Consider the following 13,566-nt stretch of genomic DNA (forward strand, 5'->3'; position numbering starts at 1 on the left):
GGATCCATCTGTTACTCTATTACAGTATGAACACAGCTGCAGATTCTACTTTGATAAGTGTGCAGGTGTGGGTGAGTGGCCCTGAAGGCATGCTGTCAATGGTTGGGGGTCATGCACCTGCATTCACATGCCTGTCAAATTATGACCTGAGGCTGTGTTCGTACAGCTGCTGCATCCCCATAGTGTAATATAAGCTTCCTGCACACAGCAATAGCCACATTGCCAAAAAAAACAGCAATTTACTCCATACAGGCCACTGTACAGGCCACAGCACTTACATGAATGTAAATACCTCATTTACACAGAACTTTTTAATAACTTAGTACAGTTCTATCTTTTACAATTAGCTGGAATTATGTTGTGTTTGTGTCCATTAATAATGATTTTTGTGTATTTTTTATGAAAATATCATTTTGATATGTGCGGGGAAGGGGGTGCCTGTCAGGAAGGCTGTACGTGGCCCAGTGATTTCTAACAACAGCCCTGAATACATACTTAGATTTTAGAATCACTTTTCAACTTTTAAAGTCTATACTTTTATTTAAAAAGTATTATGCATACTTACTCTTCCTCACAGAGAGATAAGTTGATGGCCCCAAGGAAGAAAAGGAGTAACAGGGATTTCTTCAAGGTGAACATCTTTGGGCTCTGTGGATAATTAGGATACATGGAAAGAAAAAGAAAACAAAATTAAAAACACGTTAAAAAAATAACATGGAACACCCTGATGTTAGGTTCAAATAAAAAAATTGTTCCAATATTATAAAAGGTCCAATGTTCATTTGCTCTAATCCATCATATATTTTTTTAATGGATTTGCTTGATGCTTCCCAGACTTTATTGAATCTGGCTACTCATAATTAAAACAATGATTAGGGGTCTATCTTATTCCTCAATCCCACAAAAGGAATATCACAGCAGGTTCTTAGACGCCTTTGGGGCTGGTTCACAAAAACCGCCATTCCAATCTACATTATCTATGATTTCCAGGGCTTTCTATCATAAACAGGGATAACTTTTGCCTCACCTTGTCTACCCACTCTGGCCCTCACCCAAGCAGTGCCAAAGGATATTAGAGTGAAATTAATTTAACTGTATATGAATCTTCTTTACTAACTAGACTTAGGCTTCATATACACACTGCCTACTTTGACTGCTGGCCACGGGAAAATGCAAAACGCAGCAAAATTGCAACACAATTTTGCAACAATTTTATTGCGGTTTTGCCACGGTTTGTGTTTTCCCGTGGCCGGCGGTCAAAACATTCCTATTATCCTGAAAGTAATTCTTCTGCGTTCAGGTGAGGGAGGTTGAGGGAGGTTGTAGCTCCCCTAACCACAGCAGCTCTTAACTCTGGTAAAAGTCTATGTGTACATTGACACATAGGCTTTTATGGAGCTGAGTTTAGGAGCTTTGGCAAAAAACGCCATAAGCTCCTAAACTCAAGTTTAGGAGCTGCTAGTGTACATGAAGCCTAATGGGTTCTTTAGGGTTTTTCTTGTAGGAATGAGATGAGTCCCCAGATAATTGTCCCTGTGATATTAATTTATTCCAGGTTTGGAGAGAAGGAGAATGAGACTATTAAGATTATGTGAACATAATTGTTCATTATAAGGAATATGACTTATGAATGATATCTTTCTACTGTACAATTTCCTAAAAAGGGCACACACAATGCAATAATAATATCTGGTGTATAACTATATTAGAATATATAAAAATATTTGAATCAAATGATTGATATTGAAATTCAGTGAAAGTATGTTAGGCTGGCCATAGATGGAGCAAATTTCTTTCCTGCAACCACAGGTGTTGACACAGAGAGTGTTGACAGGGGAATCCCTCCCACTGAGCCATTGTGTTCTCCCGGCAGAGGAGCGTGGGAAGTCACCCCTGCTGGGAGAACACAGTTATTATTGATAGTGGCTTAAACAGCTGCTAGCAATAATCACATGTAAAATCTGGCAGGCTGGTTGTACACAAGTTAATCCATTGGTCAACTTGGGTACATTCAGCCTGTCCAAACATGGTTGGAATCTCGGTTGGTTCCTGGTAAACTGGACAAGATTCGAACCGTCTATGGCTGGTTTTAGGTTTTGCTATGTACTGAAGAGCAATATCCCATCCCCCTCTTCTACTGGTTGGCTGGTAAGAAAGATTTGAACTACACCATGTGCTAAATATATCTGCTCTATGCTAAAATTGTTTTTAACACTCTGACACACATTTCCACATATCTGCACACATAAAACTGACTTACACAAAAAATCTTTGTTTCTACTATACCTTTATATTCCGTAGGTTTTATTTTTTTTTTTTTATTCTCTTACTCAGTAAAATTTACTGTTAAACACATTTTTGATTTTGATACAATTAAATAAGTACCTTTTATCTTTAAACATTTCTCATCCTTAAAAGGTAGTTTAAGAAGTACCAAAAATAAATGTAACCAAAGCACCACTAATCAGCCTACCAACAGGTATTTATTACGGGACCCAAGGAACTTTAGAGCCCAAAACCCAAGCTAACCAGGGAAAGAAGAGACATTTGCGCTTTTTTTTTTTTTTTTTTAAAGACTTTCTTACTGAATTATTCACAAGTCAGAGAATATACTGAATGCACAAGAACAATAAATGGGGATTACAGTAATATGATTTAACAAGTATATGATATGTTTCTACTAAAAAGCTATTTGACTAAGCGCTGTCTGAATTTTAACAATTAAGCTAAATACAGCCCAGAGAGCCTACAAGAGTCCACATGTGTAGATCTACATCATAATAAATCACTAAGAACATTGGTATAAAAAAAAGTCTAGAGGCTGGAGTAATGGGCTCTCGGGAGACCCAGACATCCCCTGCAGAGATCCCTGGTGCCTCAAGGGCTTGCACTGACCTCTTTTGCATAACGAATTTGACGTTAGATTGAATGCTATCTACATCAGGTGGCGTTGTCTTTGTTGGTGGCTTATACAGATTTTGGCTTTTGCCCTGAGTCCCGCATCTTAATCTTCGAATATGCTCTGTGCTGTCACTTTTCCACTCAGATAATATATGTGATAATTGGGTCCTGCCTATGCACTACATCAGCAAGGTGAAGTGTTTGGTTATGGTATCCCTCTAGCTCCAACATCCAATACTCCTAGATGTTTTGATTCACACACAGATAATAAAGCCCTGAAGAAGCGGCGTATACCACGAAACATGTTGGCAGAACCCATGTAACACGTGTGATATTTTGTCTGATATGTTTTTAAAACATAAGTGTGTTTTTATATATATATGGGCCTACAGTTTCCCTGTTTTCTCTTTTTGATATAAAATATTATATGTACTAAATGATAAACTTTTTATATCTGTATAAAAATGATTGATGCATTTATGTGACATAACTTAATATATTCGTGGGAACCATCACATTAAAAGCACATTTCTTTTATATATTCTCTTTTGGTTAGAGACCGTTGGACTCTCTCTCTCTCTCTCACTATATATATATAGATATATATTTTTATATATCTATATATCTATAGATATATATATATATCTATAGATATATAGATATATATACTGTATATATAAAAAAAAGTCATACAGACATGATAGGCAATCATTCTTTCTTTAAAAAAAGGTGTTTTACACTTTTGGTTGACCATACCCATTTAGCAACTAGTATAGCGAAACAATGGATTCCTCAAATGCAGTTAAAGGTTAAAGAAACTTGGAAAAATAAATTACCTAAAAAAGCCATAATGAAGAAAATGATATGAGGAACCTTGCCATCATTTAAAATCAAAATAAAACAGGAGTAATTTAAATGTTACCTGAAATTTGAAAACAAAGGTTTCTTTCCTTATCAATAATTAGATTAAGAATAAAAATAAGATAACAACATTCCAGCATATACTTACCGGGTGGTTCAGTTGGTTATGAGAATGTAGACAGCTGGAAGACTTCGGTGGAGGTCTACTCTACAAAGAACGGGGTTGGCTTATATAATAAAAGAAAAGGAAGTTGAGTAAACAGAAGTTTTAATTAAAATTACATTTAGCAGTCACATTTTTCTTAGGAACACATACCTGATACCACATGTATTTATTAAAATATTTGTCTTCTAGCCTCCAGGTAGGACAAATATCAGCACCCATTCAGCAGTTTAGTAACCTCCAGAGCTCATATTTAGACAGTTTTAATCTAAAATCAATTTAAGAGGAATTCCAGCCCAAATTTCGGCTTTGCCTTATATACAGTAGCATGGAGTCATTTTGGACAGTTAGTTATTCCTGTTTAAGTGTTCAACCAGTTTTGCTTAAAAGAAAGTGATCGGCACATTAAAACCCAACTTTGTATGTGACTTGCTGTTGCAATAAAGTTTTCTTGGTCCCAGAAAGTGACCGGATTCTGGGGACAGACCCCGCTTTCAGGAGACTCTCCTTGGATAAAAAGTTTCCCCATTTCTGTTCCCAGCAGTGGCAGGGCTCAGGGTAGCATTCAGACTTACCAACCCTAGGCCCAGCATGAGGAGGGACACAGGAATAATGCAGTTGTGCTGCCTCTATCCCTCTGCTTCAACCAATAGGGACTGGCATGACTGAACCCCCAGTACCCCATCTATTCTACTACCATTAGCCCACCACATATGAATCCACTCCAGAGTCCAGCCAGGGAGTGAGAAGAGAAGAGAAAGATAAGTTGGCCCCCAGTGCTGCTTGCTGGTCAGCCGCCCCTGAGGAAGACAGAGATGAGATGGAGGAAATGGAGTAATCAGGTAAGAAGAAATAAGAGTCCAGTGATATCTGCTGCTGAATCTGTCCCACACTGTACAGTCACACTCTCACCTGTCACTTCTGAAATCTGGACAAAGTATTCATTAACATGGAAAGGCAAATACTGAGCACTGTTGCATATCAAGATCCTACAATTTTTCATGCTGGCAGCTTTTCGAAAATATTTGCCTTTCCATGATAATTTATATTTTGTCCGGTTTTCAGTTTATCCATTTTATGTGAGCTGTACACATATAGGTGACAGCAAGGCAGTGGGTTTTAATGCCATACTGCCACATATGTGCATAGTTACAGTACATATATTACATAATTACCTAGTTAGTCTGGTTGAAAAAAGACACAAGTCCATCTAGTTCAACCAATAAAAGGGGAAAAACACATACAATACTATATATATATATATATATATATATATATATATATATATAAAATTAATCCTATACTTACAGTTTATCCAGAGGAAGGCAAAAAAAACCCAGCAAAGCGATGTAGCTAGGAGCTGGCTAATGTTGTTGCCTGCCTTGTCAGGAGACACTGTGAAGCATTGCTGCTGTGAAGCTGTTCTCTCCTAGTGTTCGTCCTGGGCTCTGTGCTTTCAGGTCCTGAAGATAGAGTTCTAAAAGTAAAGCAAAGCATCTTGGGATGTGTAGTCTAGGGAGCCAATATTTGCATTCAGCTGGACTGTTTTGAACTACAAATATCAGTCGGCTGCGGAGGAAGAAGAGGATGCTGGGAGAGGTAAACAAAAAGGCCTGCATGCGGGCGGGATCTCTCTCTTGGGATCCTGGCCTGGAACTGCGAGCAAGTGACTCTGTGTCAGTGTGTGCTGTGGTTGAGTCGCAGCCTGTGCTAGAAGGCGAGAGAGAGAGTCATCACGTGCGGGTGAAGGAGCATCACCTGCCAGCTACTTCTGACTGTTCAGTGGCAGCCTGGAGGCCGCTCTTCACACGTGCATGCCAGATGCAGTCGAGATGAAGCACAGTGTTACGCTGGACCACATTATCCCTTGAGCAGGGCTCTACTGAGGCCTATCGTAAAGTCTTCCCTTACCAAGAGTCATTGGGACTGGTGAGCAGCACTGGCCCATTCTATTACCACAGAGACACTGAATGCAGACACCATTGCCTTGTTCTTTTGTCTAAGCATGTAGGACCAGGTGCTACACTGATTCTTTGTGGAGCAGCAACAGCGTTCCTCTTTTCACAGGACACCCAGGCCCAGCGCTGCCACTAGGTGAACTAGGCAGTTGTCAGGGCTGGGCTCAGCCCTTCCTTCTCTGGGCTGGCCATTCCGCTGTTGGCTAATTGCCATCTCCCATCTCTCTCCACAGTTACTCAGCTGTTGATGATATCTTGCTCATAAGTCCTGCCTACCTAAGCCATCCAATCCAGAGGGGCTCTGCCTTCGCCTTGGTCGACATCACAGAAACGTTCTCCTGCAATCCTGTTCAAGACCTGTTTTGCTGACATCCCTTCTAGCTCCAGATCCTGCTTTCCGTTCCACTACATTGATCCCTGACTTCTGGCTTGGCTGACTATCCCTTCCGATTACAGAACTTTGGCTATGTTTTGACTACGTTTGTTCTTTTTACTTTTATTATTAAACAAGTGTGATTTAACTGTACGTTTGTCTTGGCCTGATTTCATGGTTTCTGCCAGCAGCCACCTAGGGTGCATCTACAGCCAGTGGCGTAGCGTAGGGGGGGCAGCCGGATATTTAGGGGCACAAAATTATTTTTGTGCCGTTCCGAGTGTGCTGTGCTGCGGCCTCCCTCTAAACCTCAGATGAGGCATATCCCTGCAACCTGCGTTCCTTTGCAGCACCATATTCTCCCTCCCCTGCCTGGGATTCCTCTGGTCCAGCCAGCCTGCCTCTCTGGTACAGCCTGTTGTGTGAGAAGGAAAGCGGAGGGGGAGGGGAGGTGCATGGTGAAGATGATCATAGAGGAGGTACGATGGCAGTTGGTGGACCTCCCGGCCAGCGGGGGAGACCAAGGAGCTGCTAGGTAGCAGGACCGCAAAGGAATACTGTCTGTCTGGTGCTGGGGAGAGCCTGATGGTGGAAGACATGGAGAGGTGAGCGAATCCACTGATGTACATTGTACTGGGAACGGGGAGATTTGTGTGAGCAGGGCTGTACTGAGGGCTGCAGATGTACAGGACTTTCCAGCCACAATTAGCAGGAATCAGGTATTTCAGTGTAGGTGTCAGGTAGGTCATTTTAGGGGTCAGGTAGATCATTGCTGGTGTCAGGTAGGTTAGTGTAGTGGTCAAGTAGGTCATTGTATTGGTCAGGTAAGTCAGTGTAGTCACACTGCCCCCCCACCTGTTACACTCTCCCCCAGTGTCACACATGCCCCCACCACCTTTCACACTGCCCCCCCCCCACCTGTCACTTTGCCCCCACCTGTCACACTCCCCCATCCTATCACACTCCCCCCACCTGTCACACTGCCCCCACACCTATCACACTGCCCTCCCACCAGTCACACTCTCCTTGCTAAATGAGGATGTCTCTTTGCTGGATTTGACTGTCCCTTTGCTAAATGGGGATGTCTCTTTGCTGGATTGGGCTGTCTCTTTGGATTGGACTGTCTCTTTTCTGGATTTGACTGTCTCTTTGCTATATGGGAATGTCTCTTTGCTGTATGTGGATGTTTCTTTGCTGGGCTGTTTATTTGTTTTTGTGTTTTGCTGAATTGGGCTGTCTCTTTGGCATCTTATGGCACTTATTTTGACCAATTTAGCAGTTTCATGTTTAGATGTTTTAATATTTTCTACTGTTTGTAAAAATGTAGAAGTTTTAATTTTTTTGTTGGGGGGTCGCAAATAGCTGGTCTTGCCAAGGGCGCAAAATAGTCTAGCACCGGCCCTGAGGACACCACAAGTGCATTTCGCTACACATGGCCTATTAAGGCATCACCAGGCTACTTCACCTCCTCCTAATTACCAGGATATTTCAAGTAGTTCATTAAAGAGCTAGCTGAAGACAAAAGGGTTTCCTTCCTCTGAGAGACTACAACAAATTCCCACCCCAGCACTAAAGGATTAAAGCAGTCAGTGCTGTAAAGACAACTATTTTAACCCAGGACTCTATCTGGTAATTGAGCGGGTTTAGGTACTCCAAGGTTTAATAGTTTAATTCATGTAAGAACGGTGTTGTAACTTTCTGCTTTATCTTACCTGTGGTGTTGAGGCACAGGAGGGAAGGTTTGACATTAGAAAAGTCATTCCTCCGCCCTTCTCCTGCCTGTTCCCACAGGTCTCTAACTAAACAGAGTGTTTTTTGAGTAGTCTTTATATCCTGCAATCAGTTACTGTTTTGTTCTACTGTCCTATATCATTAGTATTACCTGCTAGAGCAGGGGTGTCAAACTCAATTTTCATTGTGGATCGCAAAAGCAGTATGGTTATTTCTGGGGTGTCCTACCTGTGACAGACTCACCCAAGACAGAGGCTTTTGGAGGGAACTAAATGCCAGCCTCTTGCCTACCGATTATGGGCCCTGGCATTTGGGGGAACGGTGCGCTTTGTGAGCTGCATGCCTAGGGAACCTTTAGGTGGTGTTACTTTGGATTCGGGTCCTTGTCCCCCAGGACACAGAGACTCTGGGAACCCTGTGTATGCCATATTGGAAATGGTGACTGGAAGGGTAAGTATTGGATTGCTTAAAATGGGACAGTAAAATTTATCCACAATATCTCCCAGGATATGTGTAAAGACTATTCTTGGTTTGTTTGATTCTGAACTCCACATGTTAGTTGAGAGAGCTGATCACATTGGCCTCTAGAACTTGGTAGGAGTCGGACAGTCTACTCATACTAAAGTTTGTTGCCTACTAGGCTGAGGAGGGGAGGGATCACTGTTTGTATTGTTAATTGTAATTAGCTCCTGCTATTGTGTTTATACTACTGCGTGAAGCTCAGCGACCACAAGTCTGCCCAAAGGTCATGTCTCTGAGTCACCTAGTCTGGGTAAATGATTTAGTAAACTAGCTCATGTTAATTAGGTTAATTAGGTTACAGTTGTATTGTTAGAGTAATATGAGCAGGAGGGGGGAACTTCCTCTTTAACGGTATATAAAGACTTGTAATTTTGGTTCTAATAAATGAGTCCATGTCAGCAGCTAAACAAGTCTCATCTTGCTTTGTGCTTGTGAGCGGTCGGAATATTTGATATCTAGATTCAGACTAGGAGGAAGTGGTATACTGACGGAAGCACTCAAGCGGAATGTGGGGGACGTTCAGTTATTATTATTATTATTATACGAGATTAATATAGCACCAACAGTTTACTCAGCACTTTACAATGTATAAGGGGGACAACACAATTACAGTACAGTTCAATACAAAAGGTACATTGGTGGCAAGCAGCAGGACACTTTCTGCAGTCTGGGACATCCAAACTCCCACCTGGATCCAAGGTCCGGATAGCAGGAGAGGAGGGGAGAGGTACTGATACCAGCCGCCATGGAAAAGGAATTCAGAAGGAGGTTGCGAGAGATGCAGATACAGCACAGAGGACCAGTATTGGAGCAGGTCCTGCTGGGATGGTTTGATTCTATCCGCTGCAAACTCTGGAAGGAAGCGCTAGCCTGTGAGCAGCGTCACCAGGGAAAAGTTCCAAGCATACCCTTGGATAGCGGATGACAGCCCAATGAAAGGCTTTGGCTATGGCAGCCTGGTACTGTTGTATGTGAAGCTGACAGGGAACCCTAACTTTGAGAGTGATTTGGAGTGGCGGTTGGACGAAATCATGGATTACAGAGAAGGGCTACTGAACGTCTCGGAAGTGCACGGGGCACTGGAAGATATAGAGTTTCTGGCCATTCAGGAATGGGAGTTGGAGATCGCCTACAGACGACGGCTGCTTGACTCTGCTCAGCACCAGGGCTGGGCTCCTTTTGCCTGGGACTATCAGGAAATACCAGTTGAAAACTCTGAAATCCTGGCTGAAGAGTCAGCAATGTGGCAGAGTAACAGTGTGCTTTGCCAACCTGTCCCCGCAGCTATGGACGCGGAGGTCTTATGGCGGATGCAGCAAGTGCTGACTGACCTTGATGATCCTGTTTCTGCATGGGATGATCTTGGATGGAGGAATGTGCCTGTCCAGCAGCATGCCAGAGAATCGGCAGTGGAAAATCTGGAGATTGCCATCCACAAAGCTGAAGTGCTGACAACAGGGCAGAGCTCTGCTAACCTCTGTCCAGCAATGATAACATCTTCTGAGTTCCATGGACAGGAGATGGTGAACCTCTATCCCCGGACACCAGTTGCAGAGACAGGGGATTTGATAGACTTTTCTGCTGAGGAAGAACAATCTGGTGAGCCCCCAGCAGAAGAGCTGGTATTAGGGCCAAACTTCACTGTGCTCTGCTCAGCCACGATAGCATCTTCTGGGTTCCATGGACAGGAGATGGTGAACCTCTATCTCCAGACACCAGTTGCAGAGACAGGGGATTTGATAGACTTTTCTGCTGAGGAAGAACAACCTGATGAGCCTCCAGCAGAAGAGCTGGTATTACGGCCAAACTTCACTGTGCTCTGCCCAGCACCAACAGCAGTATCTGTGGCGTTACAAGGAACTTCCCCAGCTGAAGCGCTGGTCACCAGACAGAGGGTCCAAGACCTCTGCCCCACACCTGTGGCAGTTTCAGAGGCTCAGGGTGAGAAGGTGGCAATCACTTTCCAGCAGCAGATACAGGAGGAGAAGGGAGAGGAGGTGTTCTTCGTCCCTCCCCAACAGTTGGCCTGGGTGGAGGAAGTGGTCTTTCCTCCCTAGCAAAGAATTATGCACCTGGAAGACAGTACCAGAGGCATGTCGTCCCAGCAGCCAGATGAGGGAACGGAACAGGAAGCAGCCAGCTCAGCTCCCCAATTGCAGCTACACAGTTTGGAAGTGGAGGAATCCAGCCTCCTGCCCCAAAGGTTAGCCGGAGCAAAGGATGTGGAGTCCCCAGCAGAAGTGCTGGCAACAGGGCAGAGTGCTACCAACCTCTGCCCAGCACCAGCAACAACTGTGGAGATCCAGGGAGCCGGGGCAGTCGGCCCCTCTCTCCGGCGACAAGCTGATGTAGTGAACCTGCTACTCCCAGCTGAATCACTGGCAACAGTGTCTCTACAGTTTTAGGAAGCTGGGGTGATTGGCCCCTCTGCCCAGCAGCAGACCAAGCCCAGGAATGTTACAAACCACCCAGCTGAAGCACTGGCATCTGGACAGAGAGTAAATGACCTCTGCCCCACACCTACTCGTGTCAACTATTTCTTGCAGCCAAGAATGGAGACCATGCGGACTGACTATGTGAGTTCACTCTGCCTGTCTAACGCATATCGAGACCAGGTGGGGGTCTGGGACCTTGTTAGTCAACCTTTGATGGGGAGAAATGTGACACTCACCCGGGACAGAGGCTTTTGGAGGGGACTGAATGCCAGCCTCTTGCCTACCGATTATGTTATGTAGTTTGAGCTTGGTCTCTGTGATTCTGTATATTACCTCTTTAACCCTGTTCCAGTACGGTGTTATTCGTTCACATTGTCACCAAATGTGCATTATAGTTCCTTTCTCTTTGTTGCACCTCCAGCATGTGTCCGGCGACTGGGGGAACCATTTGTGAATCTTTGCTGGGGTTGCATACCAATGAGTGAGCATTTTATAAGCCGTCTCCTGCATTCTCGTGCTTAAGGAGCATTTATGCGCCATGATACAGGCTCTCTCCCATTGGGTATCTGAAATTGTCATGTCAAGGCAGTCTGACCATCTCTCTCTGAGCCTATTATCTGCGGGCTTTTTCAAATTTTGTAACCACTGATAAGCGACTGATGTGGTCTTTACAACCTGCTCCCCCTTTAGGCACACCGACTCCAACTCAGTAGGTTCTCTAGTGAAGTGTCTCTTACGGGTGACATTGTTGACGTAACTTTGGACTTGAAAGTATGACCACAAGGGAAGCGAAGGTATATTGTTGTCAGCCTTTAGATTAGTCAAGTCCTTCATTATCTTGTTGTCGAAGCAGTGGGAAGTGAGAAGTGGTTGTTTTTGATCAGAGGAGCGCAAGAGGCGGTTCCCCATTCCAGGTGGGAAGTCTGGGTTGTTTTGCAATGGGGTGAGAGGGCTGAGAGGAGAAGAAAGTTTGGGTTGTTTAGCTAGATGATGAAAGATTTCTAAAGTGGTCCCTATCAAAGGGTGAGCTCTCAGAATCGGGGGGTATTTGAGTTTTGGTATCCAGGGGGAGAACATCAGGGGAATCGGGCTCAAATCATTTTCCAATGACACCCAATCCTTTATGCCGCCATGACAGTGCCAGTCTATGATCCTGGCCATGTGCGTGGCATGGTAGTACATTTTAAAATCCGGTATCCCCATCCCACCCACTGCTTTGGCACTTGTTAATAGGGAAAATTTAATACGTGGTGATTTGTGTGCACAAATGAATCGCATTTGACGGGCCTGGAGCGATCTAAAAATGCTTAGTGGGATTTTAATGGGAAGTGTGCGTAATAAATATAGGACTTTAAGCAGTATGGTCATTTTGCAAATGGCCACCCTGCTAAACCACGAAAAGAACCCTGTGTGCCAGGTTTGTAAATCCTTTTCTATAGTTTTGAGAAGGGGAAGGAAGTTTCGGGAGAAGATAGAGGGCAGCTTAGGTGTAAGCCAAACTCCCAGGTATTTGACGGCCTGTGCTTCCCATTTGAATGGACTATTGTCCTGGATTGTCTTTAGTGTTTGTTCTGGGAGTGAAATATTCATTGCCTCCGATTTCGAATAATTTATCTTAAGGTTAGAAATATAACCAAATATTGCGAACTCTTTCATAAGGGAGGGGATGGATATATGTGGATCAGTCAAGAAGAAGAGTAGGTCATCGGCATATGCCGCTACTTTGAATTCACGCCCTGTGACCTTAAATCCCTTTACAGCTTTATTTGCTAGGATTCGTCTAACAAATGGTTCTAGTGATATTATGAATAGCAGGGGCAACAATGGACAACCCTGTCTTGTCCCATTGTTTATGCTTACTTTGCTGGATAGTGAACCGTTTATTTTGAGTCTGGCTGAAGGGTTTTGGTAGAGGGAGGTTATCCAGGCCATCATTTCTGGTCCCAAGCCTATGTGTTTGCAAGTTTCAAACATGTAGTCCCAGGCTACTCGATCGAAGGCCTTCTCCGCGTCCGTAGACAAGAGAAGACCCTCGATCTTTCGTCCATGGGCAGCATGAATTAGGTTTAGGGCTTTGGTGACGTTATCCCTTGCCTCTCTTCCAGGCATAAAGCCCGCCTGTTCCGGTCCTATCACATTATGTAGTAGAGGTTTCAGTCTATTGGAGATGATTTTGGCCAGTATCTTCACATCTAAATTCAGTAGCGATATAGGCCTATAGCTAGAACAGTGAAGCGGATCCTTATCTGGCTTGGATAACACGGTAATAAAAGCTGATAAAAACTCTGGGGGGGACCGATCTTGGCTTTGATAGGGAATTTAATGCGTCTTGGAGGTGTGTAGATAATGTGTCGACGAATGTCTTGTAGTATATGGCCGTGAACCCGTCAGGACCCGGGCTCTTACCGTGTTTTAAATCTTTAATAGCGAGTTTGAGTTCCGACAAGTCCACGGGGTTCTCGAGCGAAGCAGCGTCCTCCGCTGTAAGCGAAGGGAGGCCTGAACCCCTCAAGAAATCCTGCATCACCTGGAGCCTTTCTCCCTGCAAATAATGTGGTCTATGTTGGGTTGGGAGATTATATAAATTGGTATAGAATTCCTGGAAGTGTTGTGCTATTTTGT

The 13,566-nt window shown here is 43.9% G+C and overlaps 1 long non-coding RNA gene across 1 annotated transcript; it reads right to left on the reverse strand.

Annotated features, from left to right (window-relative positions):
* Nucleotides 1–634: 634 nt before the first annotated feature.
* LOC141106453 (uncharacterized) lies at nt 635–4,815 on the reverse strand. Its single transcript, XR_012235718.1, has 3 exons — nt 4,079–4,815; nt 3,911–3,989; nt 635–648 (listed from the first exon to the last, which is right to left on the reverse strand). It is a non-coding gene; the product is annotated as an uncharacterized lncRNA (long non-coding RNA).
* Between the last annotated feature and the right edge of the window lie 8,751 nt (nt 4,816–13,566).

Source organism: Aquarana catesbeiana, linkage group LG08, assembly GCF_042186555.1.
Source record: "Aquarana catesbeiana isolate 2022-GZ linkage group LG08, ASM4218655v1, whole genome shotgun sequence".
Lineage (NCBI taxonomy): Eukaryota > Metazoa > Chordata > Amphibia > Anura > Ranidae > Aquarana > Aquarana catesbeiana.